Here is a 22,466-nt window from a genome sequence, read left to right on the forward strand (position 1 = left end):
TTCTCCACCTCCCCACCACCACTTGTTATTTTCTGTTTTTGTGATTATAGCCATCCTCGTGAGTGTGAAGTGGTACCTTGTGGTTTTCATTTGCATCTCCCTAATGATTAGTAATGTTGGGTATCTTTTCATGTGCTTATTGGCCATTTGAATATCTTCTTTGGAGAAATGTCTATTCAAGTCCTTCGCCCATTTTTGAAGTGGGTTGTTCGTCTTCTTTGTTGAGTTGTAAAAGTGCTTTACATATTCTGACCCTTATCAGATATATGATCTGCAAATATTTTCTCCCATTCTCTAGGTTGTCTTTTCACTTTATTGATCATGTCCTTTGGTGTACAAAAGTTTCCATTTTGATGAAGTCCAATTTATCTATTTTTTTCTCTTGTTGTGTGCTTTTAGCGTTATATCTAAAGATCTATTGTAAAATCCAAGTTCATTAATATTTACCCCTATGTTTTCTTCTAAAAAGTTTTATGATTTTAGCTCTCATGTGTATATAAGATTCTTAGACCATACTATAAAATTTCCACAGAAATAAGCTAGATTTATTGACCCAGGTTAACTCTATAATCACTGAAATCAACCTATCCTTGAAAGACTCATTTCCTTTAATAAATGAGCTTGTTTAGCCAGACTGTGGAAAAAATCACTGTACTAGATTCTACAGCAACATATAAATACATTTGTATATTTATTAGTATATTATTCCTATACACCAATGGGAAGTCTATAGTATGTTCTATGAAAAAATGTTGGCCGGGCGCGGTGGCTCACGGCTGTAATCCCATCACTTTGGGAGACCAAGGACGGCAGATCATGAGGTCAGGAGTTCAAGACCAGCCTGGCCAATATAGTGAAACCCTGCCTCTACTAAAAATACAAGAATTACCCAGGTGTGGTGGTGGGCACCTGTAATCCCAGCTCCTCAGGAAGCTGATGCAGGAGAATTGCTTGAACCTGGGAGGCAGAGGTTGCGGTGAGCCCAGATCGTGCCCCTGCACTCCAGCCTGGGCAACGGAGGGAGACTCTGTCTCAAAATAATAATAATAATAACAGTAATAATTGTTGTTGTCCTGTCTTAATATATTGTTTTGCTTTAAAAACTCCAAAAGAAAACCAGACAGCCACCAAAGTCCATGACAAGGAAGTTCACGAGAAATAGAAATAAAGTGATAAACATCTGTTCAGCTTCATAAATAATCAAATGAATCTCAGTGGAAGCCAGTGGAATATAATTATTCACCTGTCATATAGCAAAGATTTAATAAATTGGTTAGCCATGTGCCTGTATCGTGCATATGAAAATCTGCCAAAAGGGTAGGTAGCATGTTAAGAGTTCTTACCACAGTAACATTTTAAAAAGAAAGTTAATAAAGTGCATTAATTATTTTTTGAAAGACCAATTAACAACCAAAATATGGTGAAACAGGCACTACCATACATTACTAACAGGAGTGTAAATTGGTAGAATTTAAAGAGCATGTTGATAATATGAACTAGACTTTATAATGTAAGCACTTCGATTTGGTAATTTAGTTTCTAGGAGTATTTTCTAAGCACATAATACCAAAAAGCCCAAAGAGCTCTGATAGTTCTGTTTGCCACATCCTTGTTTACAATATAAAAAATTGGAAGCAACCTACCTGTCAATAAAGTATTCGTTAAATTAAAGTAGCCCATTTAATGGAATTAAAGGCCAGGTGCAGTGGCTCATGCCTGTAATCCCAGCACTTTGGGAGGCCAAGGCTAGAGGATCACTTGAGTCCAGGAGTTCGAGACCAGCCTGGGCAACCTGGTGAAACCTGGTCTCTGCAAAAATAAAAATAAAAAATTAGCCAGGCATGGTGGCACATACCCATAGTCCCAGCTACTCAGGAGGCTGAGGTGAGAGGATCACTCGAACCCAGGAGGTGGAGGCTGTAGTAAGCCACGGCTACACCACCACACTACAGCCTGGGCAACAGAGCAAGACCCTGTCTCAAAAAAAACAAAATAGGCCATTAAAAATTATGTTTGGCCAAGCACAGTGGCTCACGCCTGTATTCCCAGCACTTTGGGAGGCTGAGGCGGGCAGGTCATTCAAGGTCGTGAGTTCAAGACCAGCCTGGCCAACATGGTGAAACCCTGTCTCTACTAAAAACATAAAAATTAGCCGGGTGTGGTGATGCATGCCTGAAGTCCCAGCTACTCAGGAGGCTGAGGCAGGAGAATCACTTGAACCTGGCAGGAGGTGAAGGTTGCAGTGAGCCAAGATTGTGCCACTACACTCCAGCCTGGGTGACAGAGTGAGACTCTGTCTCAAAAATAAATAAATAAATGAAATTTTCTTTGACCTCCAGGACAACGTAATTAATTCATCATATCCCTTTCAGCAATACCTTCACTACTAACTTAACACCACACACACCACCCTTCCTCAAGGAAAGTATTCACTCTCTCAATGAAAGGCACCAATGAATAACTACCTGGACACCCTCTAGTGCCTCCTTCTCATCTCTGCCCACATCCAACAAGTCAGCACGTGTAAATTCTATCCCCAGATAGCTCTTGAATGTGTTTCCTCCCCATCAGCCCCACTACCACTGTTTTAATTTAATCTCTTATCGCTTCATGTTTGGATTGCTACAGATTTTTTCGTATCTCCAATCTGCTCCTCTGGGTCATACATAGCTGTGCTCCCAGTACTAACAGCACGATTTTCCTAAAATTTAAATCTGACTGTGTCATTTACCTGCCCATTCATAACTTCAAAATACAGTCCATGGTAAGTATTCAACAAACGATCGACAGACAACAATGAATGATTGAATTTAGAGTGAGATTGCTGGTCCCTTCCCAATCCAGGGTAACTGTGGGTTAATCATCATTTTTTATAATCCCCTAACCCTGTTGGTCTTCAGGCAAAGACTCAATACATGTGTCTCTTGGCCGTTAGTGCTTTTCTTAGGTTTTGTTACACATGACTTTGTTCGTATTTTCACTATCTGGCAACAAGCAGCTTAAGGGGAGGACTGGTATATATTATAAGGTCACTGTGGAATTTGGTGGCATTTCTGGAGGATCCATAGTGCCTAAGACTGGGAAGGGGGCACTTTTAAAGTGGAAAAATAAAAGACAGCTGTGGTGATTACATATCATCCATTTAACTTTGCTATCTGGGAGATACTAAGATAAACTATGAAATAATTCCCTTCCAAGTAACCAGAGGAACAAAATCTAAAGTACTCAAGGGCAACCAGCAGAGCTTTGAAAGAAGCAAACTCTGCAGGAGCAAGTGAATTTCCTTCTATAACAACATATCAGGCAAAATGCTGACAAGAAGAAGGCAAAAGCTATACTCTATTCTCTTCAATAAAGATCCCAATATGATGTTATCATCGTTAACCTGGAAGGATGCAGTCCAGCTGAAGAATGGCCAATTTCAGACATACGTGTCATACCACTATCAAGGCATTTCTCAGAGAATAGCAAATATACTTTTTTTGACAAATAAAATTTTAGGGTTCACCTTTTCTGAAGTTACAAAATCTAGAGCAAAGAAGTCAATACAAGAACCCTCTTATCACATTCATGATATCAGTGGACTAAAACATAACAAACTGGTGGACAGACTTAAGCCAGCATTTGATAGTACAGATAATGGCTAGTGGTGACCCTTTTACATTGTGTTCTTATTCAGGTAATGTGTAAACTGTGTCTTATAGTAAACAGGGGATATATGAAAAAAAACTATTATTAAGACATAACTATGTTGAGGTTAAAAAGAATGTCAACATTTATTTAGGCAGTGTTCAAGCCTGTGTTTTCAATCTTGGAGTTATTGCCACCCTTCCTAAAAAAATAATTAAAAGTCTAAGCCGGGCATGGAGGGCCACACCTGTAATCCCAACACTTTGGGAGGCCAAGACAGGTGGATTACTTGGGGCCAGGAGTTCAAGACCAGCCTCGCCGACATGGTGAAACCCAGACTCTACCAAAAATACAAATATTAGCCAGATATGGTGGTGCAAGCCTGTAATCCCAGCTACTTGGGAAGCTGAGGCACAAGAATCCCTTGAACTCAGGAGGTGGAGATTGTGGTAAACCAAGATCGCACCACTGCACTCCAGCCTGGGTGACAGAGTAAGACCCTGTCTCAAAAAATAAAATAAAAGTCTGAAAAGGCATTTTAAGCAAAACACTTGGACGACAATTTTTAAAATAAGCAAATATTCAGTTAAAAAGTACATTTATGGCTGGACATGGTGGCTCACACCTGTAATCCCAGCACTTTGGGAGGCCAGGCAAATGGATCATTTGAGGTCAGGAGCTCAAGACCAGCCTGGCCAACATGGTGAAACTCCATCCCTACTAAAAATATAAAGATTAGCCAGGCATGGTGGCAAGTGCCTATGATCCCAGCTACTTGAAAGGCTAAAGCAGGAGAATTGCTTGAGCCTAGGAGATGGAGGTTGTGGTGAGCTGAGATGCTGCCACTGCACTCCAGTCTAGGTGACAGAGTGAGACCCTGTCTCAAAAAAAAAAAAAGACATATATATATATGCATAAACACACACTAATCTGAGAGATACTCTGTCTCCTTCAAATCTAAGAGATGTTCTGTACAAGGACAAGATGTTGACCATGGAGAATTTGCCTCTGTCGCCTGAGTTTCATTTCCCCTTGGGGTTTTCCCAGGGGGTGTGACAGTCATCTGTGCTGCTCAACAGATTATTTCTGGCTTTCTGCCTTCCAGACATATGATGGGATTGCTTCCTCGCCCCCTTGGGTTGGGTGGGGTAATCCAGGCTAACAAGTCATGACAGAATGTGGCATTTATAACTTCTGTGCAGAGCAGAGCACTAAGTTGCTGGTGTGAGACCGTGTGGAGCACCCTTTCATTCCTCTGCCAGGACAACCAGCCATGATCCTGGCGGTGGCTGCTCCATCAGCCTGGATTACAAAACAGTGTGAAGCAGAAACCCCCCATTGTCTGGCAGTGGAAATGTAGCAATGGCAAGAACTAAGTCTTATTTTTTGCCACTGAAACATTGTGGCTGTCTGTTAGAGCAGCAAAACCTAGCCTGTTCTGACTGATACAGTAAGAATAGTATCACCAGTCCCATGAACCCAGTTATTAATCTCTTAACACCGAGACCCCAACGTTGACAATAAAAACCCTTTCTTAAGTTTCCGTTGCCCTGGCTGATAGACACTGGAACTTTCAAAATGGCGTTAATAAATACAAGGAGAGATAGGAGGCTGAGAGAGCACAGGCTTGGAGAATAAGCAGGAATCAGACTAACTGGGTTCTGCCCCTTCTACACTGCCTGATCTTGGGCAAGTTATATCATCTCCCCAAAACTCAGTTCCTTAACAATGAAAAGAGATAATAATAATGGAACCCATCCCACTGGATTGTTTTAAATGCTCAATAAATCTCCATTTCAAAGGTATTCTTCTTGATGAGCTCTTAACTGCTGACTGTTTTAGCTTAGGTTCCCCAGAAAACAGAATCTGAGTCAAATGCTTATGTGTGAGTTCATGAGAGGGACCAGAAGGGAGGGAGAAGGAGAGTAGTGCAGGGGAGATGGGAGAGCCTACCAAGGTTGTGAGGTGGCATTAGGAAGGGGGCGACTGGTCCCACAGGACCCATGGAGAAACCTTTCAAAATACCCTCCATGTATAGGGAGATGGGAGGAGGAAGGAGGAGGCATGTCAGCTCCTGTCACACACTGGCCACAGGTTAGCCTCAGGGAGGTGTTAGGTGACCTGCACTTCTGGGTTGCACAGGCAACAGCACTGACAGGTGTGGCCCACACCTTGTCATCTCCAGAAGAGCCCTGAGACGGGAGCCGAAAGGCATGGGGTGCTCGCAGGTTGCACCTAATGTCAAGCTGCTCAGAGTCAACTGTTCGCCTTATTTATGTCTGCAATAAGTGACAGGTGAGGCTGAGGTCTGAAGCATACAAAAGAGGCATCCAGCCCACCACCTGTTTAAAATTGCAAACATTGGCTGGGCGTGGTGGCTCATGCCTGTAATCTCAGCATTTTGGGAGGCCAAGGTGGGCAGATCATCTGAGGTCAGGAATTCAAGACCAGCCTGGCCAATGTGGCAAAACCCCGTCTCTACTAAAAATACAAAGAGTCAGCTGGGCATTGTGGTGGGCGTCTGTAATCCCAGCTACTTGAGAGGCTGAGGCAGGAGAATTACTTGAACCTGGGAGGCAGAGGTTTCAGGGAGCTGAGATCACGCCATTGCACTCCAGCCTGGGCAAGAGAATGAGACTCTGTGTCAAAAAAAAAGAAAAGAAAAGAAAAAGAAAAATTGCAAACCCCTCACTCTGGAATTTCTTATCCTCCTACCCTGCTTATTTTCCTGCATTTCCTGCCTCACCATCCAATCTACAATATATTTTCCTTATTTCATGTATTCTTCCTTCCCCTACTAGAATGTAAACCCCTTGAAGGCAAAACATTGTAACATCAAAGTGTGTTTGTTACACAGAGTAATGGAGTGAGACCCTGTCTCAAAAAAAAAAAAAAATTAAAAGTCTGAAAAGGCATTTTAAGCAAAACACTTGGACTACAATTTTTAAAATAAGCAGATATTCAGTGCTCAAGTGTTTAGCGCAATGACTGGCACATACTAGGTCCTCCCTAAATATTATTATTATCATTTTTATATTTGAGAGAGTGTCTTGCTATGTTGCCCAGGCTGGAGTGCCGTGGTGTAATCACGGCTCACTGCAACCTCCACCTCCCAGGTTCAAGTGATTCTTCTGGCTCACCCTCCCAAGTAGCTGGGTTTACAAGTATGTTCCACCACACCCGGCTAATTTTTGTATTTGTAATAGAGACGGGGTTTCGCCATGTTGGCCAGACTGGTCTCGAACTCCTGGCCTCAAGCGATCCACCTGCCTCGGTCCCAAAGTGCTGGGATAACAGGAACGAGCCATCGTGCCCTGCCAATATTATTTTTTTAACCTTTTATTTTGATATAATTTCAAACTTAGAGAAAATCTGCAGAAAAAAGTACAAAGAACTCCTACGTACATTTTACCCAGATTCACCATTGTTAATGTTTCAGCATGTTACCTTTATCATTCTCCCTCTCTCTCTCTCTGAACCAGTTGACAGTAATCTGTAAATATCACGTTCCTTTTCTCTCAAATACATGAACGTAAGTACATGCTTGAACATAACCATGAGATGATTACAAAAATCAAGAAACAAATTCAAATTTTGTCAGTTGTCCCAATAATGCCTTTTATGGCAAAATTTTCCTTAACTGATGACTCAATCCATAATCACACAATGCATTTAGTGGTTCTGTCCCTTTGGTCTTTTTCATCTGGAATCGTTGCTGAGCCTTTCTTTATCTTTTATGACACTGACATTTTTGAAGAGTACAGGCTTGTTATTTTGTAGAAAGTTCCCTTAATTTAGATTCGTTTGAGGTTCTGTCACGGTTAGATTCAGCTGGTAAAGAATATATAAACAGATTGTTATTATCAAATGTGGTTGTTATCTAAGTACAGAGCTCGGAGCCTTGTTGTAAGTAGCTACGCTCAGGACCCTAGTCCCCCTCTTCTCTTGCCACACCTAAACTCTAACCCCAAGGGATTGACGTATGCCTGGCAGCACCCAGGGTCTTTCCTTCCCAATTCCTGATCTAGCTCCGATGAAGGACCACATTTACCACTCCCCACCCGCTAGGAGCTCCTGCTCGTTCAGCTTCACACTATGGAAAGAAAGCAATTGCCCCCTTGTCTTCCAACTCCTCTCCCCTGCCCCCTCCACTTATCTCATTATTATTATTATTATTATTATTATTATTTTTGAGATGGAATTTCACTCTTGTTGCCCAGGCTGGAGTGCAATGGCGTGATCTCGGCTCACTGCAACCTCTGCCTCCCGGGTTCAAGCGATTCTCCTGCCTCAGCCTCCCGAGTAGCTGGAATTACAGGCATGAGCCACCACGCCCAGCTAATTTTGTATTTTTAGTAGAGATGGGGTTTCTCCATGTTGGTCAGTCTGGTCTTGAACTCCTGACCTCAGGTGATCTGCCCACCTCAGCCTCCCAAAGTGCTAGGATTACAGGCCTAAGCCACTGTGCCTGGCTTTTTTTTTTTTTTTTTTTTTTTTTTGAGACAGAGTCTCTCTCTGTTGCCCAGGCTGGAGTGCAGTAGAGCAATCTCAGCTCACTGCAGCCTCTGCCTCCCGGGTTCAAGTGACCCTCCCACCTCAGCCTCCTGAGTAGCTGGGACTACAGGCATGTGTCACCACACCCGGCCATTTTTTGTTGTATTTTCAATAGAGACAGGGTTTCACCATGTTGGCCAGGCTGGTCTCGAACTCCTGACCTCAGGTGATCTGCCTGCCTCAGCCTCTAAAGTGCTGGGATTATAGGTGTGAGCCATAGCGCCCGGCCTCATTATTCTTCTTTTCCTCCTTCTACTCATTTTTCTTCCCTTCCTCTTCCTCCATCTCTTTCTCCTTTTTCTTCTCTTTGCTTTTCCTGATATGTTGACTTCACTTTTTTATGCTAGCTTTCTCCAGTAAACTATACCCTTAAGTCCAGACTCTTCTCTTTCCAGATTCACAACCCAAGAAGAAGACCTCCTTTCTCTATATAGTCCCAATTTTGAAAAAAAAAAGCTTCAGAAAAGACTTTGATAGGCTCTACTTAGTTAACATTCTCACATCAGTGGTCAGAATTTGGGTTCTGTGATTTGCAGCTTCCCTAGAGCCACAACATTTAGAATGAAGATGCAAATAAAAGCCACAACCAAAACAAAATTTTAAAAAAACAGAAAATAATAAGTGTTAGCTTAAACACTTAAAACTGGAATCTTTGTGCATTGCTGGTAGAAACATAAAACGGTGCAGCCACTTTGGAAAACAGGTTGGTGGTTTCTAAAAAGTTAAGCATAGAGTTACCACGTGACCCAGCAATTTCACCCCTTAGGTATATGCCCAAAAGAAATAAAAGCAAATATCCACACGACAACTTGTATGTGAATGTTCATAGCAGCATTGTTCATAATAGCCAGATGGTGGAAACGATGCAAATGTCCATCAGCTGAAGAATCGATAAACAAAATGTGATCTATTCATACAATGGAATATTATTTGGCCACAAAGAGGACTGAACATGATGCTAATTGAAAAACACCAAATGCTAAAGAGCACGTATTGTGTGGTCCCATTTATGTGATATATCCAGAATAGGCAAATCCATAGAGACAGAAAGTGAGTGATTCCAGGGCCTGTGGGGGGAGGGATGGAGAGTGACTGCTAATTTTATGGGGTTTCCTTTAAAAATGATGAAAGTGTTCTAGAATGACACAGTGGTGATGGTCGCACCAACTTGTGAATATACTATAAACCACTTCCAAAAAGTGGATTTTATATTTTGTGATTCATATCTCAAAAACATTAAAAGGAAAAATATAAAAGGAAATAGCTTCCCAGAAATATTAACTTCCCAAAGCAATACTGTGGAAGTTAGAGTATGTGCTAAATCTCAAGTTGACTAAATGTAACCAATCCAAACGAAGTTACCATTTAATAGACAAAGAGTCCTCAAAATATACCGGAAGTAGTCTCCATCAAGTCTTGAAGAAGAGTCAAATGACAAGAATTTGTCATTATCCAACCCTTTTCATCAAAAGGAAACGCTGCACCTAGTAGACATGAGAATTTCTACAAGCAAAAGGTATGCTTCATTGCCTTACAGAGATGATTCTCCAAATTCTATCATGGCCTGAATGAACCCCCACTAGAATTCTTAAACTCGGCCAGGCACAGTGGCTCATGCATGTAATCCCAGCACTTTGGGAGGCCAAGGCCGGTGAATCATGAGGTCAGGAATTCGAGACCAGCCTGGCCAACATGGTGAAACCCTGTTATCTACTAAAAATACAAAAAATTAGCTGGGCATAGTGGAGGACACCTATAATCCCAGCTACTCAGGAGGCTGAGGCAGGAGAATCACTTGAACCCAGGAGGCAGAGGTTGCAGTGAGCCGAGATTGCGCCACTGCACTCCAGCCTGGACAACAGAGTGAGACGCCGTCTCAAAACAAGAAAAAAAAAAAAAAGAAATTCTTAAACTCCCTATACTCCGACTCCACATTCTCCAATTTCCTGGTTGCTATTAATTAGGCTTCTGAGGGAAATTCTCACCAAAAGAAGTACTTTGAATGGAAGACAAAACATTTTAAATCATTAAAGACTTTCTATTTGCATTTTAAGCTAATAAAAATACATGTTCATGGATACAAAGGTGTCGGTTATTCACCATTTTTCTACTCATAAGCCCTCAGTCACTCCTGGGTGAACTGAAAAAATTGAGTATAGGAGGGCAAATCCCAATACCCAAAGGGAATTTGATTAGGTGAGGCAGCTCTGTATCCGTTACGAAAGCTTTTGACTCTCCCATTAACAGTGACAAATAAAAAGAGTAGCTTTTTATTTATAAAATTACCATAAGATCCAGCAATATCGCATCTCCATATATATTCAAAAGAATTGAAAGTAGGGTGTCGAACAGATATCTGTACAGCCAACTTCATAGCATTATTATTATTATTATTATTATTATTATTATTATTGAGATGGAGTCTCGCTCTATCACCGAGGCTGGAGTGCAGTGGCGCTATCTGGGCTTACTGCAACCTCTGCCTCCCTGGTTCAAGTGATCCCCCTGCCTCAGCCACCGGGGTAGACGGTTGCTGCTCGTGATTAAGTTGCTTACAATTCCATTACTAGGTCTATGCCGCCTTTTTGCTTAAAAATATTTCCAGAGCTCATTTCCTCCGTTCAGATATAATTATTTAAACTTGAGTTTAGTGTTTTGACATATACTTCTAAACTGTAACATATTTATTAGCATTTTAGTAACATTTAAGATCTATTAGTAAAGGTTCAAGATATATAAATTATTTAGTAACTTTGTAAACTGCCTTTATGGTAGCATATGTTAGCTAAGGATGGGCCCTTTGACTTTCCAAAACTGGAAAACAACCATTTTAAAGCTGTAAGATTTCTGCTTTTTAAGGGATGGAGGCTTGAATTTAGATAGTAATGTAGATTAACCATTTATTGTAACAGAATCATGTGTCTGTTTTCTTTTTTAAAATTCCTACCAGCCTGGGCAATGAAGTGGCACCCCATCACTACAAAAAATTCTTCTAAAAATTATCTAGGTGTGGTGGCGCACCTGTGGTCCCAGCAACTCGGAAGACAGGCAGGAGGGTCACTGGAGTCCAGGAATTTGAGGCTGCAGTGAGCTCTGACCACATCACCGCACTGCAGCCTCGGAGACAAAGCAAGACCCTGTCTCTAACAAATTAAAAATTAAAAATTAAAATAATTAAAATTTCTAATTCTGATAAAAAGATACATAACATGAAATTTACCATCATAACTATTTTAAGTGTACAATTCAATGGTGTTAAGTCATTGTGCCACAAATTGCCCTGGCTTTTTCATAAAGTAAAAATGAAACTTTGTACCCATTAAACAACAACTCTGGTTTCCTCTCATCCAGCTGCTGGCAACCACCATTCTACTTTCTGTTTCTATGCGTTTGACTACTCTTAACAGCCTCATGTAAGTAAAATCACAGTATGCGATTTGTGGCTGACACCTTACTTAATGTTCTCAAAGCTCACCCACGTTGTAGTATGTATACGAATTTTCCTCCTTTTTGAAGCTGAATAATATTTCATTGTATGGATAGACCACATTTTGTTTTATCTGTTCATCTGTCAATGGCCATTTGGGTTTTATTCACCTTTTGGCTATTGTGAATAATGCTGCTATGGGCTGGGCGCAGTGGCTCACGCCTGTAATCCCAACACTTTGGGAGGCTGAGGCAGGCAGATCACTTGAAGTCAGGAGTTCGAGGCCAGACTGGCCAACATGGTGAAACCCTGTCTCTACTAAAAATACAAAAATTAGCTGGGTGTGGTCGTGCATGCCTGTAGTGCCAGCTACTTGGGAGGCTGAGGCAGGGGGATCACTCGAACCTGGGAGGCAGAAGTTGCAGTGAGCCCAGATCGCGCCACTGCACTCCAGCCTCAGTGATAGAGCGAGACTCCATCTCAATAATAATAATAATAATGCTATGAAGTTGGCTGTACAAATCTCTGTTCAACACCCTACTCTCAATTCTTTTGAATATATATGGACATGCGATATTGCTGGTTCTTATGGTAATTGTATTTTTAATTGTGCGAGGACCCACCATAGTAGCTGCACCATTTTACATTTCCACCAACAATGCACAATATTCCAGTTTCTCCACATCCTTGCCAACACTTATTTTCTGTTCTTTTGATAGTGTCCTTCCTCATGGGTACGAGGTGGTATCTCACTGTGGTTTTCATTTGTATTTCCATAATTATTAGTGGTGTTGAGTATCTTTTCATTTACTTGGTGACCACTTGTATATCTTCTTTGGAGAAATATCTACTCAAATACTTTGCCTAGTTTTTAATCGTGTTACTGGGTTTCTCATTGTTGAGTTGTAGGAATTCTTTATATATTCTGGATATTAAAGCCTACTTAGATAGATAATTTGCAAATATTTTCTCCCATTCTGTAGGTTGACTTTTCAATCTGTTGATTGTGTCCTTTGATACACAGGTTTTTTTTTATTTTGATGGATCTAATTCATCTATTTTTTCTTTTGTTGCCTGTGATGTTGATGTCACAGCCAAGAAATCATTGTCAAATCTGATGTCATGGATGTTTTTTCCTATGCTTTCTCCAGAGAGTTTTATAATTTTAGCTCTTATAGTAACGTCTTTGATCCATTTTGAGTTAATTTTTGTGTATGGTGTATGGTAAGGGTCCAACTTCATTATTTTGCATTATTTTGCATACAGATACCCAGTTTCCATACCCAGTTGAAAAAGTTGTCCTTTCCCTGTTGAATGGTCTTTGCACTCTTCTCAAAAGTCATTTGGCTATATATGCAAGGATTTATTTCTGGTCTCTCTATTCTATTGGTCTATGTGTCTGTCTTTATGCCAGTATCACATTGTTTTAATTACTGTTGTTTTGTAATAAAATTTGAACTCAGGAATCGTGAGGCCAACAACTATTCTTTTTTCAAGATTGTTTTGGCTATTTGGGGTCCCTTGACATTCCATATTAATTGTACAATGGACTTTTCTATTTCTGAAAAAAAATATTTGGGATTTTGATAGGGATTACATTAAATCTGTAGATCTTTTTGAGTAGTATTGACATCTAAATGCTATTAAGTCTTCCAGTCCAGAACATCAGACATCTTTCCTTTTGTGTTTTTTTTAATTTATTTCAGCAACACTTTGTAGTTTTCAGTGTGCAAGTCATTCATTTGCCGCTTTGCAGAAGTTTATTCCTGCGTATTTTATTATTTTTGATATGACTGTTTCTAGAACCATTTTCTTAATTTTCTTTTCAGATTGTTCATTGTTCCTGCATAGAAATACAATGGAATTATACATGCTGATTTTGTATCTTGCTACTTTTTAAAATTTGTTTATTAGTTCTAGAAGTTTGGGTGTTGTTGTTGTTGTTGTTTTGTTTTTATTTTTTTTTAATGGAGTCTTGCTCTGTTGCCAGGCTGGAGTGCGGTGGCGCAATCTTGGCTCACTCTCACTGCAAACTCTGCCTTCCGGCTTCAAGCGATTCTCCTGCCTCAGCCTCCTGAGTAGCTGGGACTATAGGTATGCGCCACCGTGCCCAGCTAATTTTTGTATTTTCAGTAGAGACGGGGTTTCACCATGTTGGCCAGGCTGGTCTGGAACCCCTGACTTCAAATGATCCACCCGCCTTGGCCTCCCAACGTGCTGGGATTATAGGCATGAGCTATCACACCTGGCATCTTCCTCTTCTTATGAAGACATCAGTCCTAAACCAGGCACAGTGGCTCATGCCTATAATCCCAGCACTTTGGGAGGCCGAGGTGGATGAATTGCTTGAGCCCAAGAGTTTGAGACCAGCCTGAGCAATATGGTGAAACCCCACCACTACTAAAGATACAAAAATTTGCTGGGTGTGGTGGTGCATACCTGTAGTCGCAGTTACTTGGGAAGCTGAGGTGGGAGGATCACTTGAGCCCAGGAGATGGAGGTTACAGTGAGCCGAGATCATGCCACTGCACTCCAGCCTGGGCAACAGAGCAAGACCCCGTCTCCAAAAAAAAAAAAAGGGGGACAACAGTCTTATCAGATTCGGACCTCACTCTTCTGATCTCATTTAACCTCACTTACCTCCTTAAAGGCCCTATCTCCGAAAACAGTCATAGTGAGGGCTAGAGCTTCAACATATGAATTTAAGAGGACACAATTTAGTTCATAACAGTGGTCATGCTATTCTTGTTCCTGATTTTAGAAGAAAAGATTTCAGTCTTTCACCACTGAGTATGATGTTGGCTGTGGGCTCTTCAGCTATGGCCTTTATCACGTTGAGGACATTTTCTTCTATCCCTAGTTTGTTGAGTGTTTTCATCATGAGTGTTAATTTTTCCAAATATTAATACTTTTTCTGCATCAATTGAGATGATTATGTGTTTTTTCTTTTAATCTGTTAATGTGGTTTATTACATTGATGGATTTTCGTATGTTGAAACCTCCTTGCATTCCAGGAATAAACTTTGCTTGGTCATGGGGTATAATTCTTTTAATATGTTGTTAAGTTCTGTTTGCTAGTATTTTGTTTAGGATGTTTGCATCAATATTTAGCCATGATCTTAGTTTATAGCTTTCTTTTTTTTTTTTTTTCTTTTTTATTGATCATTCTTGGGTGTTTCTCGCAGAGGGGGATTTGGCAGGGTCACAGGACAATAGTGGAGGGAAGGTCAGCAGATAAACAAGTGAACAAAGTTCTCTGGTTTTCCTAGGCAGAGGACCCTGCGGCCTTCCGCAGTGTTTGTGTCCCTGGGTACTTGAGATTAGGGAGTGGTGATGACTCTTAACGAACATGCTGCCTTCAAGCATCTGTTTAACAAAGCACATCTTGCACCGCCCTTAATCCATTCAACCCTGAGTGGATACAGCACATGTTTCAGAGAGCACAGGGTTGGGGGTAAGGTCACAGATCAACAGGATCCCAAGGCAGAAGAATTTTTCTTAGTACAGAACAAAATGAAAAGTCTCCCATGTCTACCTCTTTCTACACAGACACGGCAACCATCCGATTTCTCAATCTTTTCCCCACCTTTCCCCCCTTTCTATTCCACAAAGCCGCCATTGTCATCCTGGCCCGTTCTCAATGAGCTGTTGGGCACACCTCCCAGATGGGGTGGTGGCCGGGCAGAGGAGCTCCTCACTTCCCAGTAGGGGCGGCCGGGCAGAAGCGCCCCTCACCTCCCGGATGGGGCGGCTGGCCGGGCGGGTGGCTGACCCCCCCCACCTCCCTCCCGGACAGGGCGGCTGGCCGGGCGGGGGGCTGACCCCCCACCTCCCTCCCGGACAGGGCGGCTGGCCGGGCAGAGGGGCTCCTCACTTCCCAGTAGGGGCGGCCGGGCAGAGGCGCCCCTCACTTCCCCGACGGGGCGGCTGGCCCGGCGGGGGGCTGACCCCCCCACCTCCCTCCCGGAGGGGGCGGCTGGTGGGGCAGAGGGGCTCCTCACTTCCCAGTAGGGGCGGCCGGGCAGAGGCGCCCCTCACCTCCCGGACAGGGCGGCTGGCCGGGCGGGGGGCTGACACCCCCACCTCCCTCCCGGACGGGGCGGCTGGCCGGGCGGGGGGCTGACCCCCCCCCACCTCCCTCCCGGACAGAGCGGCTGGCCGGGCAGAGGGGCTCCTCACTTCCCAGTAGGGGTGGCCGGGCAGAGGCGCCCCCCCACCTCCTGGACAGGGCGGCTGGCCGGGCGGGGGGCTGATCCCCCCACCTCCCTCCCGGACGGGGCGGCTGGCCGGACGGGGCGGCTGGCCAGGCGGGGGGCTGATCCCCCCACCTCCCTCCCGGACGGGGCGGCTGGCTGGGCGGGGGGCTGACCCCCCCACCTCCCTCCCGGACGAGGAGGGAGGACGCTCCTCACTTCTCAGACGGGGTGGCTGCCGGGCAGAGGGTCTCCTCACTTCTCAGACAGGGCGGCCGGGCAGAGACGCTCCTCACATCCCGGACGGGGCGGCAGGGCAGAGGTGCTCCCCACATCTCAGACGATGGGCGGCCAGGCAGAGACGCTCCTCACTTCCCAGATGTGATGGCGGCCGGGAAGAGGCGCTCCTCACTTCCTAGATGGGATGGCGGCCGGGCAGAGACGCTCCTCACTTTCCAGACTGGGCAGCCAGGCAGAGGGGCTCCTCACATCCCAGACGATAGGCGGCCAGGCGGAGACGCTCCTCACTTCCCAGACGGGGTGGCTGCCAGGCAGAGGCTGCAATCTCGGCACTTAGGGAGGCCAAGGCAGGCGGCTGGGAGGTGGTTGTAGCGAGCCGAGATCACGCCACTGCACTCCAGCCTGGGTGCCATTGAGCACTGAATTAACGAGACTCCGTCTGCAATCCCGGCACCTCAGGAGGCCGAGGCTGGCGGATCACTCGCGGTTAGGAGCTGGAGACCAGCCCAGCCGACACATCGAAACCCCGTCTCCACCAAAAAAATACGAAAACCAGTCAGGCGTGGCGGCGCGCGCCTGCAATCGCAGGCACTCGGCAGGCTGAGGCAGGAGAATCGGGCAGGGAGGTTGCAGTGAGTTGAGATGGCAGCAGTACCGTCCAGCTTCGGCTCGGCATCAGAGGGAGACCGTGGAAAGAGGGGAGAGGGGAGAGGGGAGAGGGGAGAGGGGGGAGGGGGGAGGGGAGAGGGGGGAGGGGGGAGGGGAGAGGGGGGAGGGGGGAGGGGAGAGGGGAGAGGGGAGAGGGGAGAGGGAGCTCTATCTACCACACAGTCTAGCAAATGTTTCCTATAGCTTTCTTTTCTTGTAGTGTCTTTGTTTGCCCTTGGTATCAGGGTATTGAGGCCCTCGTGGAATAAGTGTGGAAGGTTTCCTTCCCGTTCAATTTTTCTTTGCAGAGTTTGAGGAGAGTTGGTGTTAATTCTTCTTTAATTGTTTGGTTGAATTCACCAGGGAAGGCATTTGGTCCTGGGCTTTTCTTTTTTGGAAGCTTTTTTGATACTGATTCAATCTCTTTATTAAGGTCTGTTCAGATTTTCTATATGTTCATTATTCAGTCTTGATAGTTTGTGTGTTTCTAGAATTTATCCATTTCATTCAGGTTATTGAAATTTTTGGCACACAGCTGATCACAGTATTCTCTTAAAAGACTGTCTATTTCTGTGAAATTGGTTGTAATGTCCCTCTTTCGTTTCTGATTCATTTGAGTCTTCTCTTTTTTTCTTTTTTTTCCTAAGTTATTGTAGATAAAGGTTGGTCAATTTTGTTGATTTTTTCAGAGAAACGACTCTTGGTTTCATTCGTTTTCTCTACTGTTTTTCTAGTCTCTACTTTGTTTATCTCTGTCCTTTTCTCATTATTTCCTTCCTTCTGCTAGCTTTGAGGTTAGTTTGTTCTTCTTTTTCTAGATCCATAAGGTGTAAAGTGAACTTGTTGATTTCAGGTCTTTCTCCCTTTCTGGTGTAAGCATTTACAGCTCTAAATTGCCCTCTTAGCACTGCCTTTACTGCATCCCATAAGTTTTGTTATGTTGTGTTCTCTTTTTCATTTATCTCAAGATATCTTCTAATTTCTTTTATGATTTCTTCTTTAACCTATTGGTTGTTTGAGAGTGTATTGTTTAATTTCCACATATTTGTGGATTTTCCAGCTTTCCTTCTGTTATTAATTTCTAGTTCCAGTTCACTGTGATTAGAAAAGATATGATGTATAATTTCAGTTTTTCAAATGTATTAACACTTGTTTCATGGCCTAGCAGAATTTCTTAATTCTTTGGGAAGATTGCTACTTTTCTCTGTGATTTTGAAATGACTTATGATTGTACAGTGTTACTTGCTTTGGAAATGTTGGGATTTGTTTTTCATTTGAACAAAATCCAGAGCTAAAATTGGAAGGACTGCTAAAATTGGAAGAATCCAGAGGCTCCTCAGCTTGTGGCTTCTCCGCTTTCTACGCAGGGGTTCCAAAGTTGTCATGCTCTTCTGTATCAGGCCTGATGCAAAAGGAAAGAGGATGAAGAATTGTCTATGGGAGGTTTTTGTGGGCCAGGCCTGGAAGTGGTTCTCACCACATTTCGTTGGCAGGAATTCAGTCACACAGCTGTACCTAACTCTTCAGGAGGCTAGGAATGTAGTCTAACTGTGAGCCTAGGAAGAGAAGAAAATGGGTTTCATGAATAGCTGCCACATTCTAGAATTCTATCTACAGTCAAACCATCAATCAAATGGACATTTAGAAGAAAGACTTTTTATTTCCATGTAGTCTCTCTTAGGAAGCTAATTAAAGATGAAATTCAATCAAGCAAAGAAGGAAACCAAGAAAGAAAGAAATGCAGGATCTAGAAATAGTGAATCCAAATCAGGGGACAGTGAATGGGAGGTGCAGGCTCAGAGCTGTTCCGCAGACCTGGGGAGCAAGCAGCCCGTGGGGCAGGAACAAGCCAAGTTCCCACAGGGCAAGTCCTTGACAGTAGAAGGGAGAGGATGGAATAGATGGGAGACTTCAAGTTTGGATATACTTGAGGATATGCATTTGTGTTGTTGTTGTTGTGTTGTTGAGACAGGGTAACGCTCTGTCACTCAGGCTGGAGTGCAGTGGCATGATCACAGCTCACTGCAGCCTTGACCTCCCAGGCTCAAGTCATCTTCCCACCTCAGCTTCCCAAATAGCTGGCATCACAGGTGCATGCCACCATACCTAATTTTTTATTTTTAGTAAAGATGCGATCTCCCTATGTTGCCCAGACTGGTCTCGAATTCTTGGGCTCAAGTGATTGTCCCGCCTCAGCCTCCCAAAGTGCTGGGACTATAGGTGTGAGCCACTGTGCCCAGCCAGAAAATGCATTTGAACTTCATGACTGGAACTTTCTCTAAAGAATGACATAGATATGTAATATTAAATCCATAGACAAAGAAATGAACATAAATTGACAGTGAATAACATTTTTTTTTTTTTTTTGAGACAGAGTCTCACTCTGTCGCCCAGGCTGGAGTGCAGTGGCGCGATCTCGGCTCACTGGAAGCTCCACCTCCCGGGTTCACACCATTCTCCTGCCTCAGCCTCCCGAGTAGCTGGGACTATAGGCGTCCACCACCACGCCTGGCTAATTTTTTTGTATTTTTAGTAGAGACAGGGTTTCACCATGTTAGCCAGGATGGTCTCAATATCCTGACCTTGTGATCCGCCCACCTCGGCCTCCCAAAGTGCTGGGATTACAGGCGTGAGCCACCGCGCCCGGCCTACACTTTCACAACCATAAGAAGATAGTTCTTCAATTGTTCATTAATCAAGACTCATAATCAGAAACTGTGAAAATCAACCCTAACTGATCTGAACAGAAAAAGAATTTCTTGAAAGGTATCAGTGACTCTGGGAACTACTGGAGGCTCAGAAGTTAGCGAGTGGGGCCCACGGCCATAATGAGGCTGTCCAGGGAGAACCCCACTATTGCCACCATTGCTAAGCAACAGATGACATAGTTGATGCCGTCCAACCAATCACATTGGACAGTGGGTGTTGTACTGCACCACTGAGTCCCTTCCTCGCCTTTCTCCCATCCCTGAACCTGGTTGTCGTTGCCACCACCACCACTGCCCCAGAAATTCTCAGCATCCATGACTCTTTTCATGAGCTGCTCCCAATTTAAAACATACGGATGCATAAAATTGGCTCTGCCTAGGTTAAATACCTACCCAATACCAGCAAGGGAAGCTGGGAGGCTTAAGTATTTGCATTTTCTATTTTCTGTATAGTAGAAGAGCTCTGCCTCCCCCAGGACTCATTAGGTGGAAAATGCCTCAAATACATGAAAAATTTCAAATTCTAGATAGCAAAAAAGAAATATTGATTGCACATTGATTATCAACTTTTATAATCAATCTATCGACAAATCAAAGGAAAGTTAACTACAGCTAACTTGATCAGAGTTTAAATATTAGCATTCACAATAAAATGATAAAGATGCAGCTGATAGAGATGGGAAGAACAAAAGGATTATAATGATGAGTAGTAACAAAAAAAGAACAAGAGGCAAGATGTTCATCTGCCTAAGTGAGGAATTGAAAGATACCATCTATAAAATAAAAAATAGAGGGTTGGGTATCATTTTTTAGCTTGGAAATAGAAATTAAGAGAGAGAAATGGAAGATTTTTTTCTAACTGTACTGGAAAGAAAATGGGAGAGGATGCTAATCTTAAGTTACATACTTCACTATGATATAAGGAAGTCAAAATACAGTGCCTAACATTTATAAATCAAGAAATCACTGTACATGCATATTATTTAGAGCTATGGGAAAAAATACCAGAAATGGTAGAAGATGGGGGCCAGTAAGGTGTGGAGAAATGGATTCCAGAGCTTGCTTTTCATTTCAAGGTCTTATGTATAAGTTGATTTTTTTTTAAAGCTCATACAGGCATTATCTTGATTTTTTCATGTAGCCTGGGAGATTCTTCAATGGACAGATTCTGTCTCTCCCTCTCATATTCATAGGTTAAAACCTTATACATTTAGATCACTTATTAATATTTTTCATAAATAGAAAAGCATTTCCTGCAAGAAAACCTCACATCTTGATCATATTCTTATTCTAATTCAAGTTTCTGTTTATCTGTTTACTCTAAGTATTGTTATCTGGCTTAATCTGAGATGAAATCTTGATGACATTCCAGAATTCTGTTCCGGCTTCGGTAATACAGAAGAAAAAAAGCATCCAGAATAGCATTCTGCTGCCTCCCCTTTTAAAGTCCTGTATGTATAAATGTGTGTGTGCAGATGTGCATACTAGGATATGTGCAACCCATATCTCCACAAGCCACGTCACTTGGAATTACAGAAACTCCAGCCCTCCCCAAATGGCACCACTCCCCCATGTCTTATCCTCTTTCATCTACAGCCTGGTACCCACAATATTCCTCCCAGGGTCCAGCTGCCCTGGAATATCCCTCCCCTGAAATGTCACCTGGGCCCCCTAATGAGCCAAGGAAATTTTGTAAAACACTCCTTTTATTGTGCTTTTTTATTAGAGTCCCTTCTTCTTAGGGCCCATGCAAGAACCTCTGAGAGCCAAGCCAGAGGCAAGGTGACGGAATGAGCACTGGAGTCACGCCCACTAGCCCATCGTGTTAGTCAGCATGGGCGGCTCTAACAGAGTATCATAGACTGGGTCTACGATAAACAGCAGAAACTTCTTCCTCACAGTTCTGGAGTCTGGAAATCCCAGATCAGGGCAGCAGCATCATTGGGTTCTAGTGAGGGCTCTCTTCTGGGTTGCACATGGCCGCCTTCTTGCTCTGTCCTCATGTGGCAAAAAGTGCAGAGAGAGCTCTCTGGGTTCCCTTTTATAAGGGCACTACTCCTGTTCATGAGAGCTCTGTCTTCATGACCTAATTGTCTCCCAAAGGCCCCATCTCCTAAGACCATCAATTAGGGGTAAGGACTTCAACATATGAATTTGTGAGGCACACAAACATTCAATTCCTAGAGCCCATTGTCTTTGACCACCATGTGCCCTTTGTCTCTCCCTTCCATTAAGATAACTTTCCTTGTGGATTTCCGGCTCTCTTGTGGGCTTGCTAAATACCAGGGTAAACACAATTTGTGTGTGTTGCTCAAACGTTGCATAATTCTACACTCTCGTTATAGAGAGATTAAGCTCATTTGAAGGTTGAGGTCAGTCCCTGGTCTGCTAATTACCCAAGATAGAACTGGGTCACTCAGGAACTAAAAGTACAGGAGAGGGAACTGGGGGTTGGGTCCTGCTGTGGTGTCTGTAGATAGGCTGTCAAAAGAGTAACTTGGAGGAACACAAGGAGGCTTGAAGCACCGGGTAGGTCTAGCTATGGTACAGGCTCAGTGGCCAAAGCAAAAAACATAGTCCAGATTGGAACTATCACAAATACACATCCACATACAAACACACACCAAGGCCCAGGGCCAAGAAACACATTCCAAAACCCAGGGCATCAGAGGCAGTCCAAACTGACTAAGCAAGATGGCACATCAGTAAGTCAAGCTGATACAACACTGAGATGAAGAGTCAGATATCCAAGTCTAGAAGAGTGTCTCAAGCCAGGGACAAATCCAACTGTCCACATTAAGAAGTCCTGCAAGTCACTAGGGACAGCACTTAAAAAGGAGACAAGCTGGGGGCAGTGGCTCACGCCTGTAATCCCAGCACTTTCGGAGGCTAAGGCGGGTGGATCACCTGAGGTCAGGAGTTCAAGAGCAGCCTGGCCAACGTGGTGAAACCTGTCTGTACTAAAAATACAAAAAAAACATAGCTGGATATGGTGGTGTGTGCGTGTAATCCCACCTGCTCAGGAGGCTGTGGCAGGAGAATCACTTGAACCCAGCAGGCGAAGGC

General features: G+C 43.5%; 1 long non-coding RNA gene across 3 annotated transcripts in view; it reads right to left on the reverse strand.

Moving 5' to 3' along the window:
* Window positions 1-17,671: 17,671 nt before the first annotated feature.
* The window catches only part of LOC104008101 (uncharacterized), a 48,749-nt gene continuing 43,954 nt past the window's right edge, over window positions 17,672-22,466 (reverse strand). For all 3 annotated transcript variants that reach the window (XR_010146804.1, XR_010146803.1, XR_010146805.1), the window contains one exon: window positions 17,672-18,248. This is a non-coding gene — a long non-coding RNA (uncharacterized LOC104008101). The remainder of the gene's footprint in view (window positions 18,249-22,466) is intronic.

Source organism: Pan troglodytes, chromosome 8, assembly GCF_028858775.2.
Source record: "Pan troglodytes isolate AG18354 chromosome 8, NHGRI_mPanTro3-v2.0_pri, whole genome shotgun sequence".
In the NCBI taxonomy this organism is placed as follows: Eukaryota; Metazoa; Chordata; class Mammalia; order Primates; family Hominidae; genus Pan; species Pan troglodytes.